At 46.4% G+C, this 14,208-nt stretch overlaps 1 long non-coding RNA gene across 1 annotated transcript; it reads left to right on the forward strand.

Moving 5' to 3' along the window:
- The first annotated feature begins 4,846 nt into the window (after positions 1-4,846).
- On the forward strand, positions 4,847-7,540 carry LOC123083240 (uncharacterized). The gene is made up of 4 exons (XR_006439256.1): positions 4,847-5,659; positions 5,871-6,097; positions 7,063-7,215; positions 7,301-7,540. It is a non-coding gene; the product is annotated as an uncharacterized lncRNA (long non-coding RNA).
- The last annotated feature ends 6,668 nt before the right edge of the window (positions 7,541-14,208 follow it).

Raw genomic sequence — 14,208 nt, forward strand, 5'->3', positions numbered from 1 at the left:
CAAATTCCAAGGTGCATAAATCATTGCATGCAATTATTAAGAGAAAATTGACCAATGCATGTAATTTATGCATGCATGCATTGCAATTAATGCATTGGTAAACATACTTTTTTGAGGAAAACAAGAACATTAATTGGGTGCTTTTGCAAACTACAAAAAGTATTTCACCACTCACCATCTACCTTGTTTGGTGAGATTTTTGAATTGAGCCTTATAAACTGAAAAGGAGGAAGTACTGTTTAAATAAGTGTAGCCAATTGCACAACAAGGCAGTTAATATGATTTATCGAATCGAGAACGACAACCTGCCTCAAACCATGACTAGCCTAGCGTGTACTACAATGTAAAGCATGAGCGACAAATTTAGTTGGGTGCCATGTGGTGTAACAAGCGTTATTGCTCCTCGCTAAATGTTAAAACTACATCATGACACACACTTGTGATTTCATAACATATCTATCATTGGACATATGCTAGGGTGCTGCTGGTATCTCGCGATCTAACTTTTTACAAGGCACAACGATCTCATGATCATTGTATAATTGGATGAGGGAAGACCGCCCTAACATTAGTTTATCTGTATGAACGAGTTATTTAAACATATGCATGTAGGGATAATTTCAAGAAGACCCAGAATATGACAATACCCAAGTAATTTAACATTCTGACGTGTAAGCATAATGAATGAAGATTCTGCCATACATAACCAATAATAGAACAGTGATTTCACATAACGAAAGCAACTATCATTGGAAAATCAAACCTAACACAACCGTAGGATATTTCTAAGAGAACACCATAAGGAACTGAAATGATCGTACCTAGCTGATCAAAACTTTGAATAAGCTGCGGGTGTTGGGTAATTGGGAGCAGTGCGGCCAAGTTAGGCTAACTAATCTACCATTCTTAAGAAGTTGCTCCCCACTACTCCCTATTCTCTCATCATGCACACTATCCACATCATCGATGTGCCACGTCATCCTATCGTATATGCCTAAGAAGTTGGTCTACTATCAGCCTTGCATGCATGCACATCATCTACACTCAACCATCAATCGTGTGTGCCTGCCTGCCTTCCCGTACATGGGCATCACATCGTTTGGCTGGATATGTTCCTTCAGTTTCTCATCGGGCCGCTTTCCTTTATTCTCCATAATAATAGCGTCCTTTAGTTTTTTCCCAATGGCCCATCGCACCACCTGCGGCCCATGGAAATGATTAATTTTCGCTGGAAGATCAACCGACCGTGCTCTTCTTGACTATCCGCCCCCAAATGATGAGTTTCTGATGGCAGAGTTGGGTTCACGTCCCTCGCAGATTTGGAGAGCTATCCTAGAAGGGCGAGACATCCTAAAACAGGGCATAATTCGAAGGATTGGCAATGGTCACACGACGAACATATGGGATCATAATTGGATTCCTAAGGAGGGATCACTGCGGCCAATTGTATCTCGGGTCCTAAACCCATCGCAGTTAGTGTCGGAGCTATTACATCCAGCAACGGGATCATGGAATGAGAACCGTGTTCGTGAAGTATTCCTGCCTACAGATGCCGAGGCTATCATGCGGATTCCTGTGTGCACGAGTAATGTTGATGATTTTTGGGCATGGCATCCGGAGAAGAAGGGGCGTTTTACAGTGAGCTCGACTTATAAGTTCATGATCAAAACTAAGATTACACGAGAAAGCTGGCTTGAAGGGAGGAGTGGATCCTCAAGCACCGACCGAGAAGAACGGGACTGGACCTCGCTTTGGTCACTGAAGGTGCCATCGAAGGTCAGAATTTCATATGGCGACTTGCCCGTCACTCACTCCCAACGACGGACGTTTTAAACAGGAGGAATATGGCCACACGTGACGCCTGCCCGTTGTGTGGAGCTCCAGACTCATGGCGGCACGCCCTGGTTTCATGCACGTCGGCACGCTGTACTTGGGCGCTATCGGATCCGGCCTTGGTAGCTCACATGGCGGAGATTGAAGACCCCAGCGCCAAGAACTGGCTCTTTAGGATGCACGAAGATCTTGATCAACAGTCTTTTACCAAGATGATTGTGACGTTGTGGGTGGTTTGGTATGCCAGGAGGAAGGCGATACACGAAGGCATTTTTCAATCTCCAATGCAAACTTCCTCGTTTGTCACCTTGTACCTTAACGAGCTGCAGCAACTGGAGAAGCCTATCGAGCGACGAGTGCAGGCAGTACAGCAAGGTGGTAACAGGAGTTGGCGTGCGTCACCGCTAGGTGTTGTGAAGATTAATGTGGACGGAGCCGTGGGACGTCATAGACGTGGCGGGGCAGTGGCAGCAGTGTGCCGAGATCACACGGGAGCTTATTTGGGTTCATCAGCGGTTGTTTATCGCGAAATTACTGACCCCACAATCTTGGAAACATTCGCGTGCAGGGAAGCTCTAGCTCTTGCAGAGGATCTTCAGTCGACAAGAATGATGATTGCTTCAGATTGCAAAGGAGTGATTCAAGATATAAACGAAGGAACAAATGGTCCACATGCGGCTATAGTACATGAAATAACACTTCGGAGAGGCTTTTTCAATTCGGTTGCTTTTGTGTTTCAGCGTAGAAATCATAATTTCGAAGCTCATAGTCTCGCCAAGTTCGCTTGTAATTTAGGAGTAGATCGGCATGTTTGGTTGGGAGTTCCCCATGACCAAAGTCGTGTACCTATGAACATTGCTATCATTTAATGAAGTGGCGAGATTTCTAAAACAAAAAGACTATCCGCCCCCATACGTTCATCTGTTCCCATTCTCTCGCCCCTCGCTTGATCTCCTTCACCAGAAGCTCCGACTATTTCTGCGGCTCGCCCTTTTTGGTGGTTGTCCACACCATCCATCGTTTACTGGGATCAACGCATAATCCGCGCGATGTCATCTATTTGCCGCCATTCAGGATCGAAGCTGCAGCCCACTGGCCGGCGCCAAAGGTTATTCTCAATATCACAATACTCTACCCGTGAGGATCTCTGCTGCCGCACATGGTCGTTCCTGTTAGAGTAAGCCACACAACGATGGTGATCAGCATGTGCGTGTGTTGGTCGAGTCCGGACGCCGGTGCGTGGCCGCGTCCATGGCCGTGACGAGTGGAGTCTCCGAGCCGGCCGAGTCTCTGTGCGGCAGTTCCTGCACGTGTGGTGTGCACGGACGTGTCCGTGCACGAGTGCAGCGTGTGTGCGTTCTGATGGCGAGATCGGGGGAGCGTGGAGTTGGTCCTAGGCGGGCTCGCACGACCCGGACATGTGCGTGCAAGTCGCGGGAGTGGGCAGAGCGGGCCGGACCAGGTGCTCAGCGTGGACTGGGGCGTGGGGTACGTGCCCTGGCGCGCCCCAGGGTATAAGAACCCCCCGTATATGTTGTAACAGGTGTGGCTCGAGTTCGGGCTTGAGGAAATCGGCCGTAGTTGCGGCCGGCGGCGTCAGTGCGCCGGGAAGAGAAGCTGCGGCATGTGTCGCCGGAGCTTGGCGTTTGTCGCCAGGAAGAAGATGGAGTCCACGTCCAGCTTGGTGGTGGTCGTCGTGGCGGCCACGACGACGATGACGGGAGCTGCAACAACACCGGCGACAGCAACTTGTGTCAAGATTAGGGGGGGTGGGGGGGGGGATTGTTAGCACTAATGTTGTTTGTTTCGGTTAGTTGCTTGCCGCGTACGATGCGTGAGGTGAGCCGGATGGATTAGGGGCTAGCTGTTGCGATTCCGTTGGAGCTTGGAGGCATGCAGTCGCATGCAGCCGCGTCGTGCGCGCAGCCGGAGCGTGCGGATCGAGCAGCTCAGAGTGGGGCAGCGTGGTGTTAGCGCTACCAGGTCAGCCCGCCTATAAAACCTTCGTGTATGCGGTGCTTGTAAGGGCGCTGAGAGTAGCCGAGAGCCCAGCCAGCGTATGGGCTGGTGGTGCCGGCGTTCGTCGCCGGCCGGTGGTGTTGAGTAGAGTAGAGTTGTGTTTCAGTGTACTTGTATATTGCCGAGATAATGGGGTTCGTCCCCCGGCGTTCGTCGCCGTTTATGCAACTCTACTGTTCATTCTTTTCTACCCCGACCTTCTCCATTTCTATGAGTGTTTGTGCATTCATGGGTTCCAACAATTGGTATTCAGAGTCAAGTTTGAGGGGCGGCCGTGGCGCGCGGCGGCGTCCGCGGAGCGTGCAACGGACATGGAGGCTGCGGCGCGCGGAGAGCGCGGTGGCGCGAGGCACGGAGACGCGGCATGGCGGCGCACGGAGCTGCGGGTTTCGGCAGCGGCATCGAGTGGCGCTCGACGGGGCGCAGCGCGGCGGTAGCTGCATCGGCGGTGGTGCGCAACAGCGGCCGGCGAGGTGACCGTGTTGCACGGCATCTGCGGCGGCTCGTGCTGGAAGCACACGGTGGCGTCGGGCGGCAGCAACCATGGCGACGAGCTTGTCGTGTCGGGCGCGTGTATGGGTGCGCGCCGGGCGCGCTGGGCGCGTCGGGTCCATGGCGGGTCGTGCGTGTGGTATGATCGGGCTCGTCGGGCATGCCGGGTGCGCGCGGGACATGCGGGATGTACTGGTGCGGTCGGGCTCGTCGGGCGCATCGGGTGCGCGTGGGACGTGCAGGGCGTCGACGGACGCCGGACGTGTGTCGCCGGCGGAGAAGGAGCTCGGCGTATGTTGGTGGGATCGTGAGGGAGCACGGTGCAATCGGCGTCGGCGCGCCAGGTCAGGTCCGCGGGCTGGGTCACGATGACAATGGGAGCAGCAGCGTCAACTCCGGCGAGGGCGAGGTCGTGGCTTAGGAGGAGAGTGTTAGAGTAAGCCACACACCGATGGTGATCAGCATGTGCGTGTGTTGGTCGAGTCCGGAAACCGGTGCGTGGCCGCGTCCGTGGCCGTGACGAGTGGAGTCTCCGAGCCGGCCGAGTCTCTGTGCGGCAGTTCCTGCATGTGTGGTGCGTGGGAGCTGCGTCTCCACAGGCTACAAAGCCGGTCACTTCCAGGTTGTTAGCAGCGTGCATGTAGCTAGGGATTAGCTAGGTAGTTAGTGCATGGGTTAGTGGCCGATCTGGCCGGCTGGACTGTGCGTGCCTCTGCGTATTAAAGTGGCCACGGTGCTAGTGTGTAGGTGCGCCAGAGAAGAGAGATGTAGCCTCTCGGAGTGTATGTGTGCTCGTCGTGGGGTGGTGTGTGTGCCTCGAGTTCGTGCTCGAGGGAAGTGAAAGCTGTTCGTGCGGCTGCGGCGTTCGTGCGCCGGAAAATCTTCCGTGTGTCCACTGTCTTCTTTCTTCCTCCTTCTTCTTCTTCATTGTGGCATAGTGAGAGCGAGAGGGAGGTGCAGAGAGAGAGCGAGAGGCAGGCCGCGGCAGCAACAGTTCCTACGCCAGCTTAGCAACTACTGCCTGCTGGGACGATTAATCTTTCTACTCGTGTCTTGGTATACACGATTTTCTTTCTTCGTCAGCAGTTCGTCTATCTCTCGCACTGATGGATTTTAGAGTGGCCAGGTCGATTTTGCACAATTGAACCTTTTTTCTCTGCCTTATCTTCCAGGTATATATTTATGTGCTGCTTTATGCCGATGGGGATTTCCTTATCTTAGAAAAGTGTAATGTAGGCAAATAGTTCTGGGGGATTACAAGGTCAACTGCTCAATTCATATGGATACGGTTCAGCATCTACAGTGAAATCACAAGGTTTCACTTTTGACACAGTTTTTCTGCTTGACATTTCTTAAGCCTTGGCTCCTATTATTCATCTGCTGCAACCAAAATCATTTCTGTTAGTTTTTTACACATCTGCGTGCAATAGTTGTCATAAATCACGACCTTCAAATTAAGTTTATGAGTGATATTTACTTATTTTATGAAGTGTTTAGTGTTGGATGTAACCTTGGTTGAACTGCAGGGAGGAGGGGCATCAAGGTAGGCGACATAGTTGCTGCTGAGAGACCATATAACTCCAACTCTGTGCTAAATCTGCAGTTCTGCATGGACGTTCGGGGCAAGAATGAGAACTGCCGCTATAGCCATCCCTCACTATCCTACAGCACAATTGTGGAGAATCACCTCAGTTTAATTTTTCTCACCATGCTTCACTTCCATTCAGTGTAGTGGATTCTAGCTATTTGAGAGGTAACATGTTTTCAAATGCTACCCTCATATTTTTTTCATTCTGGTGTTTCTCATAGCTGTTCGGGTAAGAGATCAATGGGAAATGACCATGTGTTTGGATAGCAAGTTCTTTGAGCACTTTTCCATACTGATCAAAATAGTAATTCAAACCAAGTACTTTCTTGACATTCCACATGTGCACACCCTGCTTACCCCACTTAATCAACACGTGTGCCATGTTTTAGTTCAGCCTTTGGCCTAGACCAAAAAAAATCTTTGTCGTTGCCAGCAGGAAAATTAGCATTTTTTTTATATGTAAGTTTCGTTATGCATTCATAGATCTTCATGTGCAATAATAAGGCATTTTCTAGCTTCTTATGCTGCTACGGTTTCCACACTTTCAGACTCGACAACCTTGCAATCTGTAGTTTTGAAATATCCTTACCATGATGAATATTAAACTTCAAACAGTCAATTATTTGTAGACTCCATTATGTGAAAACTTATCCTACCTCTATTCTATTAGCAATTTATTTTCCTGAAAATGCAGACTTGGAGAAAAACAAGAAGATTACGACAATGTTGACGTATAATTGCCGTACATATTCAGAATGTTTCTTGAATTAAGAATTTATTTGAACATCTTTGGTGAATATTCTTGCATTATTACCATTTGCTGTTTTGTAGGCCCCCTTAAAGATCAGATCTCAATAAAGGATGTATTGAATGTTGCGCTCTATCTTTCATATATAGTGTTCCCATACCCCTGCTTATAAGTTGCCCTTCTGTTTTGGAAAGCTAAAGATGTTTTTGCTTGAAATAATGCTACAAAAATCAATTTCTATTTGTAGCAGTATTCAGTTTTGCTAACAAACTGGTAACTTTTATTTTACTTGGTTTCTTTCCATTTAACTGGGTGTATATAGTGGCACTGTATATTTATCCAAGTGATTATAGTAATATGTCACTATTGGTTTCATCCGTAGAGAAACATGACATTCGGCAGATCTTTGATTCTTCGTAAATGGAAGGTGTCATACAAGTATGCTTCATGAAGAAGTACGATATAGATTTGTTTAATCAGACCTACTTCTATCAATGCAAAATTGTTACATGACCTACTGGGACAAGATATTTTGGTAAGCACGTTAACCTATGGTGATGATGTAACTGAAACATGTAGCTGCTAAAATAGTACACTAACCTTTGTTCTTTTCATTCTAGGTATCTGGATATTGGATTTCTATTTTCCTGCAAAGCTACAACCTATGGCGATGAAGGAACTAAAACATGTAGTTGCTAAAATAATGCAGTCACCTTTGTTCTTTTTTTCTAGATATATGGATATTGGATTTACAGTTTGCTGTAGAGGTATAAGCTAGCGCTTGCCTCGGTTTTTATTAGGGTGCCTGTATCTGAGATTGCGACGTTAGACAACATGAAATTAATTTCTAGGATATTGGTTTACGACAATCATCAATTAATTATAATGTTATTTAGTAGTTGTGGTTCGATCGAGCCCCCTAACTAAAATCATTGTACATCAGTGGTACAATTTGTTCGCTTTCTTCTTATATTATCAGTAGATTTTTTTGTTTGAAAAAATTATGATTTTACAATAGTTGTACTCTTTGGCCTACAGTGTCCATCATATCTTTTAATCTATTTAGCCCACTAATGTCCCGCAGCAACGCGCGGGGTGTTATCTAGTAAATACAATTTTGAACAACTCTAGGGCTCTTGCAAGAAATTGCATTTTAAAAACTACACCTCGTCTTGGTTGTGATGTGGCCTTGCTCTTTCATCCATTGGTTGAGAGATAGTGCAAAGTTTTTGCTTAGCTATTATTCCTACCCTTTTAAAAGTATAGCAATTTGCAAACTAGGGCTAACTAGATAATCTATTCTGAACAACTCTAGTGCTCTTCTGACAAATTACACTTTGAAAAGTACAGCCCGTCTTGGTTGTGACGAGGTCTTGATTTTTCATCCATTGGTTGGGAGATAATCCAAAATGTTGCTTAGCTGGTACTCTTTAAAAAGTGCAACCAATTGTAGACTAAACGATAAGTATGATCGATGGAATCAAGAACAGTGACCTGCCACCGGCCTGACGTGCATATTACAGTATCTAAACTGTGTAAGATTAATTAAGTATGATCGATCGATTAGCTGGTCCTCGCTAGATGTCAAAGTATAGGATGCCGTGCAATATAATTTCATAACTGTCATGTAGGGTGTGACTGTTGTCTCGGGTTCCTCTAGTTTTTCTTTTTACATAGCACAATAATTGACCTCCTCTAGTTATTTAGTAATTAGGTGCTATCTTTACAAGATAAGGTTGTTATCAGGCTCATTAATCCATTGCGAAAAAAAGTATTCATCTAAACATTTGCATGATGGCTAATTGAGGAACATCCAGAGTAGGACCGTATCTAGCTAATTGATCCAACATGCTAACAATTGAGCATGATGATGAACATATTTCTACTCCCCGTCTACGCGCGACACGCCCCTCTCCACCCCCGCCCCAAAGATCCCATCAGGGCGCAGCTTGGGAGGCCCTCTCCGGCGGCTCCTTGTCTAGGCTCATCGTACGTGGAACATGTACAGACGAGGGTGGAAAGGGGGCAAGGCGTGACAGTCACTAGTGTAGAATTGGGCATTTTTCCCGATTCGTAAGGGCCTTTAGTCCTGGTTCATCAACTGGCACTAAAGTGTGGGGACTAAAGCCCCACCCCCCTTTACTGCTGGTTAGTCACGACCCGGGACCAAAGGCCCACCACATGGCACGAGCCCGTGCCGGGGTTAGGGGTTCTTTAGTCCCGGTTGGTGACATCAACCGGGACTAAAAGGTTTAGGGGTTTATGGTTTATGGTTTATTTTTCCTTTTAATTTTGTGTTTTCCATTTAATTATTTTTCATTTCAAACATGTTTTACGCTACTACAAACTGTACACGTTATGCATATATATATAAATGGAATTTCTCGTAGAACCAATCATAAATATATATCATCGAATTTCTCGTACGACCATTCACACACACAGTGCCCCGGTGTAGACCGGATGATATCTGAGTTCAGTGTTGATCCCGAATATTGTAATGTTCACCACGCCGGGCTTCAGAGCCGTTATCTCGCGCTGGGCACGGCCTCTTGATCCATAGATCGATCTTGTCTGACCGGCTTTATTGGTCAGGTCCTGATGTAATTCATATGTATAGCCTGCAGCCGCTGTCTCATTGCCTCTTCGGCGAGGGGGTGCGGGCTGGTGTTCGGCTTGATGTGCCGTTTTGTCCCGTCCACGTGGTGGTCGGTCTGGCTGATCTGCATAATTGTATTTCGACGATATTGGCCCAACGGCTTTGTCGTCGAATTGTGGCAGTAGCTTGCGCTTGGGGTAACTTTTTACTGGTCGCTCAGGGCCGTACTCCTCGGCGGCCAGGCCCTTGGTCCACCATTCGTTGAGCGTATCCTGCTCGGCTTTGAGCTGCTGCTGTTTCTTTTTCAGACTCTGCGCGGTGGCGATGAGCTGTCGCTTGAAGCGTTCTTATTCAAGAGGTTCCTGTGGGACGATAAAATATTCGTCACCAAGGCTAACATCCTCCTCGGAGATCGGCATATAGTTACTATCTTCCGAATCTTTATGATCAACGTGTTTCGGGCTATACTGACCCTCCACCCTCTCTTCCTGTTCGGACGTGGGCTCGATGGGGTGTTCGGGGTCTTCGGCATTATCCGGGGTCTCATTGTCTTCGGTGCCGGTATTACTATCCCTTGCCTGACGCGATCGTGCGCGGTTCGCTGGCGCCGGCGCTTTGGTGGCTCGTCGACGGGCTTGTCCCTGTCTTCGGCGTCCTCATCGTCCTTTTTGTCAGGAGTCCCCACCATGTATACGTAATAGGTCGAACTAGCCGTCCAACGCCCTGCGATGGGTGGGACTTGGCCTGATTCGGCGTCAGCATCGTCGTCCATACCATCGATGTCTTTGGACGCGTAGTCTAGCATGTCGGTTAAATCTCGAAAGTGGCTATTAATTGGGTGGAGGGCGGGTTATAAAATTCCCCGCTCTCAGCCCCCAGCCCATGCTGGGTGCAGTTCGGAGGCAAAGCTTCCGTAATGGCGAGAGATCGCATTAAGCCCAGTGCTTCGTCTAATAGCGAAAGCTGGGTACTGCAGATCTGCAGGGCTGAGCTTGGTGATAGTACCTGATCGGGCCCGATCGACACAGACCTAGACAGTTCAGAGTTGTCGTCCAGAGGAGAGTCCAAGATCCCATCTGGGTCTCCGGTCGGAAGTTCCATGATAGAAAAGAGACCGACGGGGCTGATCCTTCCGTGTTCGGACGATACGACCTGCTCCGGATCTAAGGACGAGGCAGGCGTGAGTGTTGACCGCTGGACGGGATCTAAGAGCGGATCCGAAGAGCTTCCTTCGTGAGGGCAGAGGGCAACATCCGAGGTCACGAACCCTTCTAAGATCAGATCTCCTCGGATATCAGTGACGTAGTTCAGGTTTCCGAACCTGATTTGGTGGCCAGGGGCGTAACTGTCGACCTGCTCAAGGTGGCTGGTCGAGTTGGTACGAAGCACGAAGCCGCCGAACACAAAGACCTGTTCGGGAGGCAAGATTTCCCTGGATACAGCGTCATCGTCGATGAAGAGGCGAGCCATCAATCCTTCTATTGACAACACAGCGGAGCTCTCAATAAAAGCACCAATGTCGGTGTCAAAACCGGGAGATCTGGTTAGGGGGGCCCAAGTTGTATGTCTGAGGATCGATGGTAACAATAATCAAAGGGACACAATGTTTACCCAGGTTCGGGCCCTCTTAATGAAGGTAAAACCCTACTCCTGCTTGATTATATTCGATGGGTATAGGGGTTACAAGAGTTGATCTACCTCAAGATCGTAATGTCTAAACCCTAACTTGGCTAGCCTATCAATGTTATGATCCTGCATTCGGTCTAAACCCTCCGGTTTATATTGACACCAGAGGGGCTTAGGATTGAACAAAGTATGTTTAATAAAAAGGAAAAAGTATATCCGGACACCTAAACTTGACATTCACGCACACGGGAGTCCCAACCGGACACGAGAGATGGTCTTCTTCCTTGTATCTTGACAGCCCATTAGTCCGGCCCAAATCGAATAGACCGGACGCCTGAGGACCCCTTACTCCAGGACTCCCTCAGAACCCACGCTGCCTCTCGGCATAGATTGGACGATGCTATCCAATGTTGGATCTTCTTGCTGCTGCTGCTGAGACGCCCTTCCTGGCTAAGTGAGTCGATCTGCTCCTGCTGCTGCCTAAAAGCGCGTTCTAACTCCGCGTGCTCTTATTCTAGGCCTTGAAGGCGGACTGCTTCCTCCTTCCTCTACTCCTCCTCCGGCTTCCTCTTCTACTCCTCCTGCTGCTTCTTTCTCACACGGCTTCTGTAGTCGGTGTTCCAATCTGCAAACCCCTCAAACCACAGAACAACACCTTTGGCTCGTGTTCATACCGAGTGTTCAGGATTCTTCAGGGCGCGCCTAAGCTCATCGTTCTCTCTGTTGGTCATGAACGCTCCCATTCGAGCCTCTTCTATTGCTACAAGTAAAGCGTCGGTGGCTTCTTTAAGACTTGCCCGCTCCATAACCAGCCCTATCTCTGGGTCGAACTTCCACCCATGCGCATAAAACCAAGTCCTACACATGTCGGGCCAACTCAATGTAATTGGAGTCACACCAACAGCAATCATCTCTTGCTCCACAAGATCCCACTTAGGCCGGGCGACCTGGTAGCCACCTGGCCCCAGCCGATGGTTCCACTTCTTTTTTGCAGCATTAATCTTGTTTAATATCGACCGTTCCTGAGCTGCTTCTGATTCCTTGAACTTCACGAAAGCATCCAAGTGATCTCTTGCCTTCTCTAGTGCTACCTTGAATACTGGAGTCTGCTTTTCGTCTTGTTCGTACTTGGCCCATATTTTCTTTCTTCTGGTTGTTGAATGCTATCGCCTTCTTCTTAAGAGCACTCTTCCCGACGTTCTCCCATTATGCATCTGTGAAATGATCGCTAGGGTGAAATGTGACATGAGTGATTCCCAAAGCAGATATTTTGCTCTTTCGGACGCAAAAACAACTCCTTGATCTTCCTTTGCTAGCTTGTTCCATTCTTGAACGGAGATCGCGATTTGGACCCTGACAATAACTCTGCATTGACGAGTAAACTTGTCCGCATTCTTCTTAGGTTCAAGCGGTTCGCCATTTGGTTTGATGGCATCGATGTTGAACTTTACGCCAGCCAGCAACCTTTTGGCCGGGCCTCGTACTGCACTGCTTATAGAAGATTCCCAAACCAGTACCACGACCCAAGTTGAATTTTTGGCAAAACATAAACGGTTTAAGAGCAGTTTTGAAAACCGTTTTTTCTTCATACAAAAAACATGAACCGTATTTCTATCGCATTTCTAAACGGTTTATCGGGATGAGGCAAATAATATGGCGTCAGAAAGCTGCTGTAAAACTGCTCCTTTCACATGTTGATAGTTTTCCCTAATTCCCTATGGTTAATGAGTAATTTGGAAAATCGTAAAATTTCGCAAACCGAATAGCCGAGTTCGTATTTTCGATGTCATTTTAAACGGCTAATCCAATTGAGGCGAATGATATGGCGCTGGAAAGCTTATGAAAATGCGCTAGTTTTTCATGTTGAAAGTTTTTTCTATTTTCGAATGGTTTAAAAGTAATTTGGAAAACGATAAAGTTTCACCGAATTCGTATTTTTGAGCTAATTTTTTAACCATACGTCCGAAGTAGCAAATGATGTGGAGTTGGAAAGCATGAACAAATGCGAAACTGTTTTGTATATATTGTTTCTCCTAATTCTTTACGGTTTTAAGTCAATTTTGAAAATGGCTAAAAACATACTTTCACGGTAATTCCTACAAACTTTATCGGAATGGGGCAAATAATATACCGTTGAAAAGCTACGAAAATTGTGAAACTTTTTCATGTTGATGGTTTTCTCTGATTCCTATCCATTTTCAAGTAATATTGAAAACGGCGAGATGATTCGTTCTACCTTTATCGCGAAACAGATTCTTCAAAAATGCAACGCGTGAAGAACCTGAACTTCTCGGCATGTCTACTTGAACTTTTGTTTTTCACGTGTTTTTTTCGCTTGTAGCTCTCCATCCACTCACTGGATTTGAGCAAGTGATATACCAATGGAAAACTGCTGTAAACACGCAACTTTTCCATGTTGATCATTTTTTCATACTCGCGACGGTTTTAAAAGTTTTTCATCTGAAATTCATTCAGTGTAGTAGTTGAACTTCCTTCTATTTTCACGTTGAACTTCTGTGACGTATTTTCATTTGTAATTTTCTCATCCATTCGTCAGTGGTACACAAAAATGATATTTCTTTTGTACAAACCACTCTCATAATAAAATTTTTAACTTTTTTTGACCGAGGACTTGAACTTATAACAAAAAAAATTGGGCATTGCCTTTTAATTCATTTTTCTCATATTAAACACACACCATCTAGTACATGAACATTTTTTAAATTGAACTTCATACTTTAATTTGGACTTCTAGCAAATACACGATGAACCTCCTTTACAGGAAGTTCTGAACTTCCTGGGCTGACCACGTGAACTTCTAGCAAAAGTCGTTTTAGACTTTGTCTTTTTATTCTTTTTCCTTATATGAAACGCACTCTATGTAATAGTTGAACCATTGGTTGTCTTCAATTTGAACTTCTAAAACACTAATTGAAATAACCGTTAGAAATCCTAGGTTTTCGTTACATGAGTTGTTTTAAAAAATGACAAATTGGTGTTTTTTTGTTTTCTAACATGTAAATCCTATGTTTTAATATACTCTGAACTTCTATGTTATTTTAATTTGAACTTCTCCTTGGTTTGATTTTCTATTTTCGATTAGAATCTGAGTTTTTAGTAAACATTGAATCGGTCATTTAATTTAATTTGAACTTCTAGATCTATTTGGAAACGGGAAGATCCATTTTTCTAATTACATTTTTTGATGTGTTTTGAAGTGAGAGAGTGAATGAAATCTTCTTGTTGACCTCACTGAAGTTTTTGATTTGTTCGAATGTTATTTGTCTTCTTTATTGTCAAGTA

The sequence above is a fragment of the Triticum aestivum genome, chromosome 1B (assembly GCF_018294505.1).
Source record: "Triticum aestivum cultivar Chinese Spring chromosome 1B, IWGSC CS RefSeq v2.1, whole genome shotgun sequence".
In the NCBI taxonomy this organism is placed as follows: Eukaryota; Viridiplantae; Streptophyta; class Magnoliopsida; order Poales; family Poaceae; genus Triticum; species Triticum aestivum.